This window comes from Alosa alosa, chromosome 2 (genome assembly GCF_017589495.1).
Source record: "Alosa alosa isolate M-15738 ecotype Scorff River chromosome 2, AALO_Geno_1.1, whole genome shotgun sequence".
NCBI lineage: Eukaryota > Metazoa > Chordata > Actinopteri > Clupeiformes > Clupeidae > Alosa > Alosa alosa.
Window position 1 is genome coordinate 9,607,831 of NC_063190.1, and position 14,897 is coordinate 9,622,727.

Below are 14,897 nucleotides of genomic sequence, written 5' to 3' on the forward strand. Positions count from 1 at the left end.
ACGTACAAATATAGAAATCAAATAAGTGGGACATTTTTTTGTGTGTGTGTGTGTGTGTGTGTGTGTGTGTGCTAGAGAGAGAGAGAGAGATATTGGGGGAAGGAGGTGTTTGCAAACACAGCTAACTTCAATAGTATAATACCATCACTGTTTTTTTATATGCACTGATGTAAAAATAAACCTACTGCCTAAATGAGTAACAGAGTCATTGCAATATCAAACCAGCACACATACATTGTGTGTGTGTGTGTGTGTGTGTGTGTGTGTGTGTGTGTGTGAGGCCATGAGACTGGGACAGTTGGACAGCGGCATCCTCGCATTGTCAAACACGATCAAGCTCTGCTGGAGGTCTGCAGGTGGCTCATTTCCTGAGTCTGTGTCCGAGAGGAGCCAACCCCAAGAGAGGCCGAACCAAACCGAGCCCAGCTACGCAGAGTGAGGGGCCATTTTGGCTCTCGACTGAGAGAAGGGGGGAGAGCCAGTGGCAGGAGACACATCGAGAGCGGCTCACACCACACCTCACTGCGGCTGATTGCTATGGAAACTAACAGGATAGGGTCCGCGTGGCTCTGGCTGTTTTCTGGTGCAGGTTTTTCTGGGAGCACCATCAATATTTCTGCATCAATAAGTGAGACTCACACGCTGCCCGTCGCTGGACCAGCAGAGGTCGACCCATTGACCCCTGCCTGCTTGGTGAATCAACAAGGAGTGGGGAACAACAAAGGAGCAAAATGCACTATTTGATTAGTTTCACCTTGTCCTCTCCAAGTCTCTATTGTCCTTCTCATTTACACCGGGTCTGTGTGTGTGTGTGTGTGTGTGTGTGTGTGTGTGTGTGTGTGTATGCCTCTGTGTGTGTTTATTGATTTGCTTGTGAGCTGGAGCTGATTTAAATTGTATTATGTTACCATACCCCATGATCCCATGATAATATTTTACATTCACAGTGTACCATTTAGCTATTAAACTCATAGTCTGTAGAATAGTCATACTCATAGTATAGTATGTAGCTGCCTGAAAAAGAGAGAGGAATGGCTGGAAAGTGTGTTGATTTCCTTGTTCCTTTGTTTCTTTAGTTAGGCTTAATGTCTGACATAATCTAAAATATTAAATTTATTTCATTCAGTGTCTAAAAAGAGGTTATCAGTGTTACACAAGTGTCTTTGTGTATAGACCTGAAGCCCGCAGTATACGTGAGTGGTGTGCGCTATCGCCTCGGATCTGCAGTGAAATCCGTCTCTGCGCAGCAGTAGGACCCGGAGGAAAACGCCGGTCCGCTGCAGGAGAAGGTGCGCTGAACGATTTGTATGCCTTACTGTGCGCTGTCCGCATTATTGTGCAGATAACGGTTCAGGATTCCCATCTGCAAGGGGATTAGAGCATTTTCTTGTTATACTACGGACTCACTCATCTAAACGTGGACTCTCTCCATTATTTGCTGAAACACCTGCGCGAAGCTAAGCAATCCCCCACCTATCCTATTACAATTAAGGTTAATATTTGCCATTGAAGTGCGCAGGTATTGCTACAAGCAGGCGGGACAGTTTGGAGGCACTCATCAAGCATGGATAGGAGACGCAATTGAGTCAAGTGGGACTGAACAACAATCAAACTAGCAATAAAGAGGAAATAAGGTGAGTTATAAGAGTAAATCTCCATTTTTTATTTTTACTGAAAAGCACGCACACACACACACACACACAACTTTTGGGGCATGTGTTGCATACTGTCTTGAACATTTAGTGAATATTTCTTTCAGTAAAACACATTTTTTGTTTTTTCATGCGACAGTCCAAAAAGTCAGATTTCACAGCTGCTCTTGTCTTTTTTAGCGTTGTCAGGATGTCAATGCCAATGTGAACTAAACACGGAACCACTTACTCACTGTGGCTGTATCCTTACTAAATCGTGGAAGTCATTTTATAACTTTAAGAGAGTATGGTACAAAGAAGATAAACGAATGTTTTGTGTTTGTAAAAAGTTGTTTTCTCATAAAATTAGTATTCGGGTTATCTGTAGAAACGGCTTTACACTTAGGAGAATGTTTGTTCGGTTTAAATCTGTCTTTCAAATATGATTCCGAAAAATCGCCTGCAGTCAGGCTTATGAGTGAGTGCGCAAATTCATGGATGACTGCGAAACAGAGGAAATGTGAAGCTCCAAGGTGCGCATTTCCGCAGTAGGCTAGGCTACACAACTTGTGTCAGCTTCACGTGTATTTTACTGGACATAGTTTGTTGTTCTATAAAACTACTGTACATAACCTGATATAGGTTACAATTAATGGTTTATTTAGACGATTTGATTGTCTGATGTGGTGTCATACTCTCTTCCAGTGTAAGTTATTGCTTGATCTCTTCGATCATGCATTGATCAACCGAACTGTCACTGAGTAATCCATATACTCTGAGTTACACTGCCGCAATCGGATCTTGGACTCCCGCGAGGCCGCAACAGGAGCGAACTAATCTCTCCCCGGGGAACTCTCTGGGCACCGCCTGATTGTTTGAGTGTTTTTCAGGATTACTCACTACTCACCAGCTATTTCTCTGGATGCGCATGTCAACCTCTGGGCTCCTAAAACATTTCACAACAACCTGAGGAACAAACCGGAAAGAGTAGGCTATGATGCTTCTTGTCATTAGGACCTCTTACAGTATTAACAGACACCACTTGAAAGTTTTCAAACACTTCAACAGTTACAGGCCCAAATGCATTTTTGCTGATTGCAGCGCCCCCTCCAGGTAAAAGGTCACCAAATTTCTTGAGTGTCCTAATCGGGTCTTGAGTCCATGCACTGAGTTTGGTTTTGATGCATGAAAGGGTTGCTGAGATATGAGCTCAGTTCCTGTTTGGCGGCTTCGCCTCCGATTTCGATTGGCTGTTATGGGTGAACAGTTTTAGATATGGCTACAAAAAGCACAGCATTTGTGAGGCTTGGTCTGAAGATCATCTATACAAATGTTCATGAAGATTGGACAAAATTTGTGACCTGTATAAATGTTGAAGTGTTTTTGATGGATTCCAATATGGCGTCCGGTCCGATTACGATGATGTCAAAAGTTGGCATGTTTCGGACTTAGGACCTCTTACAGTATTAACAGACACCACTTGAAAGTTTTCAAACACTTCAACAGTTACAGGCCAAAATGCATTTTTGCTGATTGCAGCGCCCCCTCCAGGTAAAAGGTCACCAAATTTATTGAGCGTCCTGCCAATGTGGTCTGAAGTCCATGTACTAAGTTTGGTTTTGATACATGAAAGGGTTGCTGAGATATAAGCTTTCTTCCTGTTTGGTGGCTTTGGCGTTGTTTTTTGATTGGCTGTGATGGGCAAACGCTTTCAAAAATGAATACACAATGGGATAACTTTTGTGAGGCTTGGTCTGAAGATCAAGTGTGTCAAGTGCATGACTAGGTGTCTAAATTGAGAGACATTCAACCGTCATGATATGTGAGGTTCTGAATGGCTTTGAGTACTGTAGTCAGTAAAGAGTAGTGTCTCAGGGGCTGTACACACACACACACACACACACACACACACACACACACACAGGCACTAATATCAGTGTGTCAGTGGCAGCTCAGGGCTTTGATGCCCTCAAAGAAAGATGGCAACATGGTCTCATTTACAAAGCAGTCTGGAACGCCTGTTGAAGGGCAGGCCAATTAAACGACCGTGCAGATCCATAGCAATGTTCCCAGTTCAGAAAAGAAAAGGCTTTTGTAGAATTAAATAGATTCAATAGCTTGACTTCAATTGTTAGGTTATATACTCCCCCTATCCCTTAATTATTTAAATTTCTTTCTTTTTAGCAAAAAAAGGGGTTGCAGTTGCAGTTGCTTGTTATATGATGGTAATTTGTGAAGTAAACTGTTCTCCCTGCTTGACTTCCTTTGAGGTGGTGCAAGCATGAACCCTGGGGGATGTAGTTGTTCTCTATGTATGTCACAATGTCCCATCCATGGGAGTCTGCATCACATTCGGTGTGTCTTTTTGTCCTTGCATAATTGTACCAACATAATTAGTCTTATCCACTCTGTTCCTGTGCTTCTTCCACTGATCCTTCCCCAGCCCCAGTTAAGTCTGACAGCTCCTGTGTGGCTGCACTTGCAGTGGTCTACTGTACAGGCTAAGCTACCTTCATGTGGAGCAAGTACATGAACTCCAAACTCCAATCGGTTGAATTGAGCATGTATTCACATACCTCTGCTAAACCACTCTTCTCCATGAGGAATAGAAGGATGGAGGAATGGTTGTGGATGGATGTGGGTGGATGCAGGGTGTGACGGGTCTTGATTGGCATTGTGGTGGGTGATTTTTGAGGTAGTGGACCTCCGTGCCCCCCCCCCATCATGGAGGCCTTGGTGGGTGTGGGGTTGTGGGGGAGCGGTGGAGGGCTTTTCTGATGCCAGAGCGTGGAGTGGAGTAGGCTGATCTGAATGAAAGGCGCCGGTCCTCCTCAAAGCCTGCGGCTTCATTTGCATTCGACCAATGCGTCCCTTCACCAGCTCTTTTAATTCTCTCTGATAAGAGCTTTTTTCACCACTCCTCTTTCACTCTCTCTTTCACTCTATCTCTTTCTCTCTCTCCCACTCTCCACTCTCTCGTTCTTTTTTTTGGCATTGTTAACTTTTTCGAATGAGTGAGAGCCTGTACAGCTGAAGCACCCAAAATCAGAGAGAGATCGAGAGAGAGGGAGAGAGAAAGAGGAGAGGGGAGTCGGGGAAAGAGGGAAGAGAAGAGTGCCTCAGTTCAAACACACACACACACACACACACACACACACCCCTCTCATTCACACCCAGAGCTGCAAAACCCACACCTTTTCATAGTAGCCTAATAATAGGCTGTCTTTTATCTCGTGGCAGTCAAAGCAAATCTGAACTGTATTTTAAACAAACATCAACAGAGCATACTCCCTTGAGACTCGCGCTGTTCATTCCCCTTTACCATAATAATAGATCTCATACTGGACAAGACAGGTGCACTTTCAGTGTGCAGTAGACAGCCGACAGCAGCCTTGCACTCCGCAGGAAGATCAGTGGGGCAATGGAAGGCTGATACACACAGACACCCTCATGCTCACACGCTAAGACACACACACACAGACCCATTTAAATCCTCCATCTCCTGAAATTCACAGCACATTTTCAAATAGGCCTGTTGTGTTTTAAAACGGTGAGTATATATCAGCAATATTTAAATAACACACACACACACACACAGAGAGACACATACATACATACACACACTTGCACACTCACACACACTCTCTCACACACACACACACACACCCATGCAGTTGTGCTCCAATGTGTCCTCTCTCCTCATGGCCAGCCCATTGCTCACTCAGACTATGCAGACATACATGCAGCAGCCTTCTCCATCCATGTGCATAAGGAAGCACATTGAATTTCAATAAATTGTAACTATGCGTTATTGATAGCAACATAATACAATTTGCTTGTTGCTTGAAGGGTTGAGGCCGGCCCTGCGTGTGTAATGATTGCGCGGAGCAGGTTTGACAGAGGCCCTGAGTGTTGCACCAGCCCTGGTCATTTAATTACACTATTGACTGACATGGGCTATGGTGACACATCATCCTCTCCTACCCTTCACCCCCATCCCACTGTCTCTACTCTGTCGCTCTTCCTCTCCCTCTTTCGCTCTCTCTTCCTCCTTCGCTCTCCCTCCCGCTCTCTGACGGACTCTTTCCTCTCATGCATATTTCAAAGCAAAGGTAAATGTTTGTTGCCTCTGATTACCTGTCTGGGAGATGGAATGCCACTAGCAATCTGCAATATGAGAAAGAGAAAGAAAGAGAGAGGGAAAGAGAGGGAGGGAGGGAGGGAGGGAGGAATTGGAGATGTGGCTGCAAAACAGGATTGAAAGGGAGGTAAAAAGAAAGAGATAAGGAGGCATTTGAATTGAGATGGAAAGTCTGACAAAAACACACTAAAATAGAGAGTGAGAAGCACAAAGCACAGATGTGCGATCATTAACACGAAATCTCTGTTGAGAGAATATCTGACAGACTGACATTGTGTCTGTTTTATTAAATGCATATGTGAATGCGGAAAAAAAACAGGAAAGTGAAAGAGGTCCATTTATTTATTATTATGTGTTAAGCCTTGAAGTGTGTGTGTCTGTTTGTGTGTGTGTGTGTGTGTGTGTGTGTGTGTGTGTGTGTGTGTGTGTGTGTGTGTGTGTGTGTGCCCTCTCTTCCTTGATACCGCCGGCATATTCAGAGCTCTTGCAACATATTTCCCTCGAGAGACCGAGAGAGAAAGAGAGGGCATGTTCTCTCCCCTGTTTCACGTCTCTGTGTCTCTAAGGGAGAGTTGCTACACAGCATCTCTGTCTCTCTCTCTATTCTTTTATTGAATTCTTCCCTTCCTTCTTTTCCCATGAAAAGTCTGCTCCTATGCGCTAAAAAGTGCAGCGGGGGACAACAGCAGCATAGAAAGCCGGTTGACTGTATCGTCCCTGAGATCATAAAGACTTTAATATTCATGACCATGTGCTATACTTGCAGAGAAATGTTTATTTTACCACCGAGAGCCAAACCGAGTCTTACTCTGTGTCGTCGAAGGTTTGTTTTTGAGGCAGCGTGTGCCGCTGTTTGGGGGAGGTTTTTTTGTTAGGCAGTGTGTCTGTCAGTTGTCAATTCAGCTCGTCAGATAGGATGGCGCACAGATTGTTTCCGACGCGGGGTTTGTTTAACGTAATTAAGGAATCGCTGACGCAGGCTACGTGCTTGGTGTGCGTGTCTGTCTCCCCTTCGGGTGTGTCTTTTGTTTGCTGGGGGTGTGTGTATGGGGGTGGGGGTGGGGGGTTGTCTGAGAGGACGAAAGAGGAGCACGCTCGGTGTGTTTTAACGACCTCAACTTTTGTTTTGTCCCCCCTCACGGTCAATAGAGTGTCTATCTACCTGGTGCACACTGGACCATTTTTTTCTTCGTCTTTTTTTATCACCGGGCCTTTGTACACACGTTGCCCAGCGGATGGATGTTGCTGGGTAATGACCCTTGACAGGATGAATGGACCTTAGCCCCTCTTTATGGGCAGGAGTGGTGAGCTGTAATTCATGGCCCCTGGATCGTAGGTCGGCCCTCAGGGAATCGATAGTCACGGGCATCCATCGCGGCCCTCGGCCTCTGTGTTATCATTGTCCAGGTCCCCATTGTGCCCGTGTCAGACGCGCAGAGATTTGCAGTGCCCTTTTAATGCCGGATAATGACGACCGCGCCTTTTATTCTTGGCCGATGTTGATTGAGTGCTTTTTTATTGGATTTCCATTTAAGCGATCGTTTGGTCGGACCTTCCCCTCGTATTTAATTTCACACCAGAAGAGACACTCTCTGCACTTGTGGCGACGCAGCAGGCTTGCGGTGACGAATGGACTTTCCCTGGGAATGAAGCCTAGCGTGCGACTCCATAAAGGCAGCCACTACTGCACAATGCATGCATGGGAGTCATCCGCTGTGATGTCGACATGCAGACACACGGGCAAACAAACATGCACAAATGCTCACACACATATACACATATACACAAACACATGTGCATACAAACACACACACACACACACACACACACACACGCACACACACACACACACACACTCACACACAAATATGTAGATGTGTGTGAGTATATCTCCATGCACATGTACATGCACACAACACACACACTCACACACACACACAGACACACACACACTCTCTCAGAAGCATCTATACACAGTAATTTGTCTTTTTCTTTATTCTTTATTCTATCTTTCTTGAGTGACTGGATCATCACATCAGCATCTCACATTATCCTCTTCATCTACACCACACCGAACATCACCACCATCATCATCGTCATCGTCATCGACATTAAGGGCAGCCGTGGCCCACTGGTTAGCACTCTGGACTTGTAACTGAGGGGTTGCGCTTGGTTCCCGACCAGTGGGCCGGGCTGAAGTGCCCTTGAGCAAGGCACCTAACCCCTCACTGCTCCCCAAGCCGCCATTGTAGCAGGCAGCTCACTGCTCGGGATTAGTGTGTGCTTCACCTCACTGTGTGTTCACTGTGTTGTTTGTGTTCACTAATTCACCGGTTGGGTTAAATGCAGACCAAATTTCCCTCCGCGGGATCAAAAAGTATATATACTTATACTTATACTTTATCACATCCCTCTGACACACACACACACACACACACTCACACACACATACACACACACACACACACACACTCTGTCAGAAGCATCTACACACAGTAATTTGTCTGCTTCATGGTGACCGCTGGGCTCTCCTGAGGGAACATGAGCTAGCATCTCCCCAAACATCCTCACGCAGCGACGACGAGGACAAAGCTGCTCCTCTCACTTCAATCCACTCGGAGGTCAGAGAGCACACGCTCGCCGCCGGCCGAGAATCCCCATCTCCAGAACCTCGGACTGACAGTCCATCATCACGCCAGCGCTCCACAGCAACCCCTCTCTCCTCCGACCCCCCACCCCATCATCCCCCCCACCCCCAACATCATCATCTCTGAGGTTTCCCATATCTCCTGTCTCACTCCATCAGTTCCCTTAATGCCGCTGGAAGATGCTGCGGTGGCCACTGCTGCTGCATCTGTCTCCCCAGACCGTCACCGGGGGCCTAAACGCCATTATTCACCGCCACGCCACCACCCCACACTGACTAAGCATCCATTCGCCACTGGACCAGTGTCCGCGTCACCGGGCCGCCAGCCAGCGTCTGAGAGGGGAGCGTGTCGGGAAGGCCCCATGGAGTCCGGGTTGTCTTACGGCCACTGGCCTTGTGTTGCCCCCGTGCGTGCTGGTGTTTATGCGAGCCGGGAGCTCAGAGAAATCACAGGAGTGGTAGAGCAGCACTGCAGGGTTTTTGAGGCTCCCGTCGCTGATGTGTTCCTGATAACAGCAGCCCGTTCCCCTCCTCCCCTCCCTCCTCCTCCTCCCTCCTCCTCCCTCCTCCCCTCTCCTCCCTCCTCCTCTCCTCCTCCCCTCTCCTCCCCTCCCTCTCCTCTCCTCCCCTCCTCCTCTCCTCCCTCCTCCCTCCTCCCTCCTCCCCTCCTCCCCTCCCTCCCCTCCCTCCCTCCCTCCTCCTCCCCTCCCCCTCCTCTCCTCCTCTCCCTCCCTCCCTCCTCTCCTCCTCCTCCTCCTCTCTGCAGGCTTTCCCTAAAATGGATATGCTTGTGTATGCCTGCCTTCCCCTCTCTCTTGGTATTCACCAGCAATGCATTGCTGTCCATCCACCCCTACACCTCCCTCCCACACACACACACACACACAGTGTCTCTTATCTGGGGGGGTGGCGGGTGCAAGTAATGGTGTATGGTGGGGGTGGGGGTGGGGGGTGTAAGGTCAGAGGTCATGATGTAAGGGGGTGGCCTCTGGTAAACATGGCTCCAGAGGGGATCAGTATGAAATGTAGTCATTGTCTCCGCCTGAAGCCATGTTCCAAACCCTTCACCCATCCACATCCTGATTGCGACACAAATTCAGTTGTGTGGTGTGTGTGTGTGTGTGTGTGTGTGTGTGTGTGTGTGTGTGTGTGTGTGTGTGTATCACTCGTCATTTTCTGGTTTGCATTGTCATTACTTGCTTTGTATATTCTGTTGAACACATGAAAGAGTTTGCGTGTGTGTGTGCATGTGTGTGTGTGCATGTGTGTGTTTGTGTGTGTGTGTGTGTGTGTGTTTGTGTGTGTTAGAGAGAGTTTGGATGTCCTTGCTTTCCAAAGTGGCATCACAGAGGTAGGACAGCATTTGAAAAGAGACAGAGGAATGAGGAAAGAGAAAGAGGATTCAGGGACAGACACGGCAGTAAACATCACGCTGGGGTCACTGATTTATCCGCAGATCTCTGAGGAAAATTAAGCTCTCTTTCTCTCACTCACTCTCCCTCACACACACACACACACACACACACACACACACACACACACACACACACACACACACACACACACACACACAGCCAAAGCCGCGGCAACCACTGTGACACTCAGTAATCAGCCATTTCATGCTGCTCTGGCTCCAGGAAGCCTGAGAGGAAAGCTAATGCTGTCAATCACAGATGAGGCATCGGCACACAAACACCACTGATACACTGATAGGAGCGCCTACGTGTGTGTGTGTGTGTGTGTATGTCTGTGTGTCTGTGTGTGTGTGTGTGTGTGTGTGTGAGAGAGAATATCTGTATCTGTCAGTCAATGTGTATGTGTAAATCTGACTGTATGGATGCCATAACACTGTAGGCTTGTAAACTGAAGACCTATGTGACTGTCTGGAAAAAGAATATAAGAAAAAATATATAAGAAAAAAGACATTTAGGATGCGGTGGTCATTCTCACACCACATCTGCCAATTATTTCACAGTGACAGATGTTGACACAGGTCAAGGACTGTGTGTATAGGTATGATTTGCATAGTAGCTGTGATGGCTTGTAGAAAAACAACCATGAAATTTATATCCACCCACCCTGCCTGGCCAAACAAAAATGTCCTAGATGCTCTGTAGTGTCTCTAAACGGAAGACAACATCCTTTTAACATTAGTTTTCTACTCTTTACCTGTTAATCAGCATGGGCTATTTTTTTAGCTGACAATATGAAATTTGTGCCACAAACTGTTATGTGGTCTGCACTCTAAAAAAGGGATGGCAGTTTTTTGACTTGGCACCAGTTGTGAAACACAGACAGGGATCTCAGCTGCAGATACATCCCAGTTGGCTTAGTTAAGTAATTCTTCCTTAAAAGACACCATCCATTTTGTGTGCAATTGATGAGTCAGACTTGCTTGCCTGGAAACCGAAGAACAAAAGATTAGTACTTGGAAACGGCGGCTTAATTGCCTTGTGTTAAATGATGCAATTAAACGGGACATATTGAATGGGCGATGAAATGCCTTAGGGTCTGTAAAATGCTTCTCTGAATTAAATGTCAGACAGTTTACCCAGATACTCCTCTCGGTGAGTGGATCAGTGCCAGGTGGAGAATGGGGTCGGGAGTTAGACAAAGAGACATCTTGCATCTCTCTCTCTGTGTGTGTGTGTGTGCGTGTGTGTGTGAGCGAGCGACAGAAGACAGAGACAGAAAGAGAGAGAGGGAGTGTATGTGTGTGTGAGAGAGATAATGAGAGAGAGAGAGAGAAATCAAATGAGAGAGAGAGTTTTTACTTTTTTTGGATAAAGTTCAAGTGGGGCACTCACTCGCTCGCTGTGGCCAGAAACGACTCAATCACCGGTCCTCAGACGACAGCCGACATGGCCCCATGGGTCCACTCCCCCTGCGCTGGCAGCGTGGCACAGGAGGCATGCGGGGACTCTGATGGCACAGGCTGTAATGACGGGCATCACACGGGAAGGTGACTGGCTGGCGTGGGGGACGCAAGGAAAGTGTAAGCATCGCATGCCTGGGTACAGATTGTGGAGCCGTCCTCAGGGCAGCGAGAGAGAGGGGAGAGTCGGCTATCCACTGCTCAAGCAGAGAGGAGCGGAGTGGGACAGAAGAGAGAGAGAGAGAGGGGGATAGAGAGAGTGGGACAGAAGAGAAAGAGAGAGAGAGGGGGATAGAGAGAGGAGAGAAGAAGAGAGGGTGATTTTCTTGATGACAATGATAAAGGTGATGGTGGGTGTAGTGGTGGTCATGGTTACAGTGAGGACAAAAGATGATGCTGACGGTCTACCAGGATGCTGATGGTGATGATGTCGATGGTGATGATGGTGGGCGGCGGTTGCTTATGAGGGAAGAGGAGTCATCCAGTAACCAGAGGGTTGCTGGTTCGAGCCCAACCCTTCTTAACACTTTCAAAGTATCCTTGAGCGAGACACTGAAACCCAAACGCCTCCAGATGTGCAGGTTGGAGCCTTGTATGGCAGGCTCCGCCATCTGTGTATGAGTGTGTGTCTGAATGGGGGAATGTGAGGCATTACTCTGTGAAGCGCTTTGAGAAAAGCACTGCGTAGATGGGGTCTGTTTACCACGGTGATGATGTTGATGACGATGATGATGGTACTGTTTACCACGGTGATGATGGTGGTGATGATGATGATGTTGATGACGATGATGATGGTACTGTTTACCACGGTGATGATGGTGGTTATGATGATGATGATGTTGATGACGCATGATGATGGTAAATTCGTTTACCACGGTGATGATGGTGGGATGATGATGATGATGTTGATGACGATGTTGATGGCAGTAAATTGCTTTACCACGGTGATGATGGTGGTGATGATGATGATGTTGATGACGCATGATGATGGTACCCCGTTTTACCACGGGTGATGATGGTGGTGATGATGATGATGATGTTGATGACGGCGATGATGGTAATTGTTTTTACCACGGTGATGATGATGGTGATGATGATGATGTTGATGACGATGATGATGGTACTGTTTACCACGGTGATGATGGTGGTGATGATGATGATGTTGATGACGATGATGATGGTACTGTTTACCACGGTGATGATGATGGTGATGATGATGATGTTGATGACGATGATGATGGTGGTGATGTTCGGTATGGTGTAGATGAAGAAGATAATGTGAGATGCTGATGTGATGATCCAGTCGCTCAAGAAAGATAGAATAAAGAAAAAAACAAGGAGAAGTGGAGAGATGAGGAATCATAAAGGCACATCCAGAGTTAGAGGGAGAGAGGCTGTTGTTAGAAGGGTTGAACAATGAAACTGAGGAAAAGAGAAAAAGAAAGGTGGAAACAGAGATAGAGCAGAGGAAGAGAGAGCAGAGGTGTGGCGTGGAACAGACAATGAAGGGATTGGGAGGGCGAGCCAGATAGAGAGAGAGAGCGAGGGAGCGAGATGGGAGGAAAGAGACAGATCAGCACATGAGGAGAGATATAGAGAGAATCACAGAGATAGAGAGAGAGAGAGAGAGCAGGAGCGAGCCGGTGTGTAATGAAGTGAAAAGCCTGCTCCTTCTCTGCTCCATTTCACGGCTCCTCTGTGTGTGTGTGTGTGTGTGTGTGTGTGTGTGTGTGTGTGTGTCTGTGTGATAGTCCTCCCTGTACCTTCCTGTCGGTGCTGTGCACACTCTCATTGGCAGTGTGTTGGAGCAGAGGACAGGATGCTTCCCCCCTGTCACAGGAAGAGACAGAGGAGTGCAGTCACGCCACGTCACGTCACGTCACCCCCTCCCCTTGCCCAGAGTTCAGCCTCATTCAGATGCACAGACTCGACCACGGGACGATTCCAGAGCGAATATGAGCCACTGGTGGCCCAGATGTGGCCCTGATCAGGCAGCCTTGATCAAGTCAGGTTCTGTCTGGGGAAGGGTGCTCCAACAGCTGTAAACTTCACCCCGAGATCTGAACCTAACTGCAAAGTTTAAAAAATTCAGAGAAAAAAAAAATAAGTTGTCAAATGGCTGATAGGAGTGGGGGTTAGGGGTTGGGGGGGGAGGTTGTTAAGCTCCTGTTAGTGATGAGTCTTGAGACTCGTACTCAAAGACAGGAGAAGACAGGTGGTAGATTGCCCATTCCATGACCTAGAGAAGGTCATTGAATGGGCGACTCTACGTCAACCCTAAGTCCGACAGCGTTTCAAGGTTTAGGAGGTTTGAATATGACAACAGGATAAGAGAGATGATAGAAGGGTCTGCAAGTGCCCACAGAGGTGACTAGTTTACTCTTTAAATCTCTGAATAACTGAAATATGGCCTGATTTGACTTCGACAACTGTATGAAAAACAGTCAGATATGAGTGTGTCAGGTTCCCATCCTGGCTGACCTGAACTGGACTGAGAGAAGGGCAGTCTCCTGAGACTAATTAGGAGCCAGAGCTTTCTCCTGATTGAGCTTCTTATCATTCAGGGCCCAACTCAGATGCTGGCTGTTATTTATTAAAGACACTTACAGGCACCGCTTCCACAAGGGTCATTTCAAACATGGCATGCATACTGATGTTTCTGTGTGTGTGTGTGTAAGTGTGTGTATGTGTGTATGTGATTAGACAATGTCATGTTTTCCTATAGCAGGACGCAGAATGGAAAACTGTCTTTACCATGGCTTTGTAGAGTCAAGTGCATGGCCACAGAGCTACCCTGAGCACGGCACATAGTTGTTTCCTCCTTCAAATGCAGATCTCTGACTTTGAAATGGCCACTAAAAATGGCTAATCTTAACAACCATAGACTGTGACGTCAACCATTCCTCTTATCACCTGCTCCCCTCCCACTCCACACGTTACGTTACCACTTTGAGTAACTTTGAGGGCTAATTGGCTCAATCAATGTAATGTTATATGTGCATGCCAGATAAGAGGGGCACTAGACAGAGCCTCCATCTCTCTGTGCTTGGGAAGGGGCTCTCCATCAGAGCCTCCATCTCTCTGTGCTTGGGAAGGGCCTGCTCCTTCATCAAAGCCTCATGCCAAGAACATCCCTTGTCCCTATGCTGATACCAATGGTACTATGACACTGATTTTAGACCAAGGAATGAAAGAAAGCCTGACACTGAAAAGAAAGATACTGTGTAGGTCTCTCTCCTTCCCTGTCTCTCTCTCTTACTCTCTCTCTCTCACTTTCTCTCTCTTGTTCTCTCTTTCCTCTTTCTTATTTGTGTCTTCTTTGCGATGTGAAGGGGCTCCTGGCTGGTCTAATTGCTGCAGCCGAGAGGGCTATCCGCTGGGAAGGCCTGTGGAAATCAAAGGCAGGGAAAGGATTAAGAGACTGAAGCATTGCCTCTTTCTCTCCCCCTCACACACACACTCTTTCTCTCACACACACTCACCCCTCTTTCTCCCCACACACGCTCTCTCTCTCACACACACTCTCTCTCTCTCACAGGTTTGCTCTTTCTGGGTTTTGAGCTGTATTGCTTGCTGCTTTTTCGGCAAGAAACACCATCTAGC

The 14,897-nt window shown here is 47.2% G+C and overlaps 1 protein-coding gene across 1 annotated transcript in view; it reads left to right on the forward strand.

Moving 5' to 3' along the window:
- The first annotated feature begins 1,117 nt into the window (after positions 1-1,117).
- LOC125288144 (roundabout homolog 1-like) overlaps positions 1,118-14,897 on the forward strand; it is a 198,918-nt gene continuing 185,138 nt past the window's right edge. The window contains 1 exon segment of the mRNA XM_048234263.1: positions 1,118-1,634. The gene's annotated coding sequence lies outside the window, so the exon portion shown is untranslated.